We start from the raw sequence: 3634 nt of genomic DNA, 5'->3' as shown, positions 1-3634 counted from the left end.
AATTACTTGTGATTTTAATACAAAATATACTAGAGAAAGCTTTAAAGAAACACGAACATGCAGGGGCAAGCCTAGCAATTTTCTGTGTAATTAAAAAATTTTTTATTTATTGATTTTAGAGAGAAAAAGGGAGGGAGAGAGAAAGAAACATCGATTTGTTGGTGCACTTATTTATGCATTCATTGGTTGGTTCTTGCATGTGCCCTGACTGGGGATGAAACCCACAACTTTGGCATGTTGGGACGATGCTCTATCCAACTGAGCTACCTGGCCAGGGCCTTTCTGTGTCTGTTTCAACTCACAAATAAATGCGTAGCCATCTTCCAATATTTCTTCTTTGGCTTCATGGTAAGCCTTTAATTTATTTCCAACCATGTTTCACTGCATTTTGAAAAATGTCAGGCCTGGATAAATCTTCCCAGCTCCCCGCAAACTGGGTGTGTTCATATAGTTGGTCCAATATCCACTCAATTAACAAACAGTATAGATATTTAACAGATTTTTTTTAGAGCACTTCTGGGTTTACAGAAAAACTAGGTGGGTGGTATAGAATTGCCATATTACCTCCTGCCCCAGTTTTCCCCTATTATTAATGTCTTACAGTAGAATATTGGTTTGATATTGGTGAATCAACATTGGTAAATTATTGTTAACCAATCTCCACAGTCTACATTGGTGTTCACTCTTGGTGTTGTACATTATATGGGTTTTTCCAAGTGCATAATGTCATGCATCCACCATTACAGCATCATACAGAGTAGTTTCACCACCCTGAACATCCCCTGTGCTGCAACTATTCATTCTTCCCTCCCTCTCTCCCCTGAACCTCTGGCAACCACTGATCTTTTTGCTGTCTCCATAATGTCATATAGTTGGACTCATATAATATGTAGCCTTTTCAGATCGGCTTCTTTCAGTTCATAATGTGCATTTCTGATTCCTCCATGCCTTTTCATGACTTGATAGCTCATTTCTTTTTTGCACTGAATGATATTTCGTTGTCTGGATGTACATACCCCTTTTTATATACTAGACATGGGTGTGAGAGTGAAAGAAATCCAAAGGGGGCAAAGAATCAGTCTCTACCTTCGAGAAACTTCTAGTCTAGCCAGGGAGAGGAGACACACACCATGCAAAGTCAGCTAATAAAATTAAACATGCCAAAAGACACATATGGAACAAATAGCTGCTGTAACAGTTATGAGACAGGAAGAGTTCATGGAGGGTTTGAGAAAGGAAGTGTGATGGGACTGGGGCGGGTGAGACAGAGAGACAGGGGATTGGAAGAGGGCTCTGTGTGTCTCAGCTTTTCATCCTGTGTCCTTTCACCAGGCTGTAGACAGAGAAGAGGGAAAAGGGATATAATGTGCTAACAGCGTGTCCACCTCTCTGGCTTCAGGCTGTCCCTGCACGGGAAGTTTCTCTGGCAATGAACTCGCAGGTGGGTCAGCTCATTTCCACTCTCAACAGGTAGACAGCCGCACAGCAAAGGATCTGGTGTTTTTATTAAATTCCATTTTTAGGCAGCAAAGCCCCTCAAATATTTAGCCAAACTTTTCTTTCTGTGTGTGGAGTACAAGGTATACTTTAGAAGAGAGCATTTTTACACTGTGTGTATGGGGGTGGGGGAGTGAAATAGGTGTTAGGATACCAGAACATTTTTATTCTAGTCTTCATATTTTTTCTCCATTAAAAAAACAAATATGAAACAATTGAATTCGTGTGTCATCCTTAGTCAGGGGCCATGCTAATTCTTCTCTGTATTGTTCCAATTTTAGTATATGTGCTGTTGAAGTGAGCACTACACTATTTTTTTTTATTGTGGTGAAAGACACATAACATAAAATTCACCGTCTTAACCATTTTTAAGTGTAGAGTGCAGAGGCATTAAGCACATTCACATTGTTGTGCCACCATCACCATCATCCATCTCCAGAGCTTTTTATCTTCCCAACCTCAAATTCTGTCCCCATTAAGCACCAGCTTCCCCTGCACCCTCCTCCAGCCCCTCCAAGAGCCATTTTACGTTCTGTCTCTATGAATTTGACTACCCTAGGAACCTCATAGAAGTACTATCATACAATATTTGTCCTTTTGTATCTGGCTCACTGTTTTCTACAGCGGCTGTACCACTTTACATTCCTGCTAGCAGTGCACAAGGGTTCCAATTTCTCCACATCCTCACCAACACTTGTTGTCTTCTGTTTTGTTTTGGGTTTTTTTTTTTTTTTTTTTTTTTTTATAATAGTCATCCTAATGGATGTGAAGTGGTCTCTTATTGTGGTTTTGATTTCTTTAGCTAAACTTTTATTTGTTGGGAAAGCAGCTGAGAGTAATGATTCCTATACAGGACGTTAATTGTAAGTGGACTCAAATTTGCCCATTAGTGGCCAGCCTTCCTGCCTCTGACAATTCACCTATGTCCTCTGGGGCCTGTTGTATAAAATGTTAAAATTCCTTCCCCACACCTCATCTCCCTTCTCCAAGGATGATCAGTGTTACTGGTTTCTATGTAAAAAGTTCTTATAAATATTTAAATGCACACAGATATGCACATATGAGAAGTATATTATAGTTGTGTTTTATCTTCTGTTAATTCATTTTTTTAAATGACACGCAAGTTAAAGTGCAAGGCACCCAAGAACTGGAGTGCAGAGGCCTGGGTAATCCCAGCATAAGAGCATTCGGTGCTGGAGGAGGGGGAGGAAGGAACACAGAATTGGGAGCCATCCTTTGTGTTTCTCTTTCTCCCACCTCTGTTAGCAAGATTTTTGGTTTTGTTTTTGCAAGACATTCCAGTGTCTGTTGTAAAGCACACACAAGACTTTTCAAGAAAGTCAAGGCCAAGGCCTGGCTGGTTGGACTGATAAAGATGTAGTGAGCCACTTTTTGATTTGGACAGTTTATTACTTACAGGAATAGTAAAGGAAGATTAGCCAAAGGTGCCAGCTCCCTGGGTCCTTGTCCCACACTAACGAGGATGACACTGAAACAAATGGGGCTGGATGAGCTAAGTCTCGACGGGCACTATAAAACTGGGCAGTTTATGGTCTGCAGCTCTATCCCGAGGGGGGCCGTTTGGAGGTCTCATACCTTATGAGAACCCAGGGGGTGATGAGCAATAGTCTCCTGAAAGCCTCCTAGGGGGCATAGAGGGGTGTTATAGGCTGAATTATGTCACCCCTGACCTAAATTCATACTGTGCATCCCTGTTGTGTCCCTAACCCCAGTACCTCAGAATGTGACTGTACAGACAGATGGTCCCCAGCTTAGTGATGGTTTGACTTAAGATTTTCCAACTTTGTAATAGTGTGCACTATACTGTACTTCAAATTTTGGATTTTGAACTTTTCCGGGGTTAGTGAGATGTGCTGTGATATTTCCTCACGATGCTGGGAAGCAGCAGCAAGATAATTTTGCCCAACTGTAGGCTAATGTAGGTGTTCTGAGCACATTTAAGGTAAACTAGGCTAAGCTGTGATGTTCAGTAGGTTAGATGCATTAAATGCATTTTCATCTTACAATATTTTCCACGTAGGATGGGTAACCCCATTATGAGTCAAGGAGCATTTGTATGTGGAGACAGGGCCTGTAAACATGTGATTAAAAGAAGATAATGTGGCTCTGACTGATG

The 3634-nt window shown here is 41.2% G+C and overlaps 1 non-coding gene across 1 annotated transcript; it reads right to left on the bottom strand.

Annotated features, from left to right (window-relative positions):
• Positions 1–1697: 1697 nt before the first annotated feature.
• Positions 1698–1802, bottom strand: LOC149991589 (U6 spliceosomal RNA). The gene has a single exon (XR_016508731.1). It is a non-coding gene; the product is annotated as a U6 spliceosomal RNA (small nuclear RNA).
• Positions 1803–3634: the final 1832 nt, after the last annotated feature.

Source organism: Furipterus horrens, unplaced genomic scaffold (genome assembly GCF_987537825.1).
Source record: "Furipterus horrens unplaced genomic scaffold, mFurHor1.1.pri manual_scaffold_17, whole genome shotgun sequence".
NCBI lineage: Eukaryota > Metazoa > Chordata > Mammalia > Chiroptera > Furipteridae > Furipterus > Furipterus horrens.
Note: the sequence above shows the minus strand (reverse complement) of the source record. Positions and strands in the feature narration are given on the sequence as shown.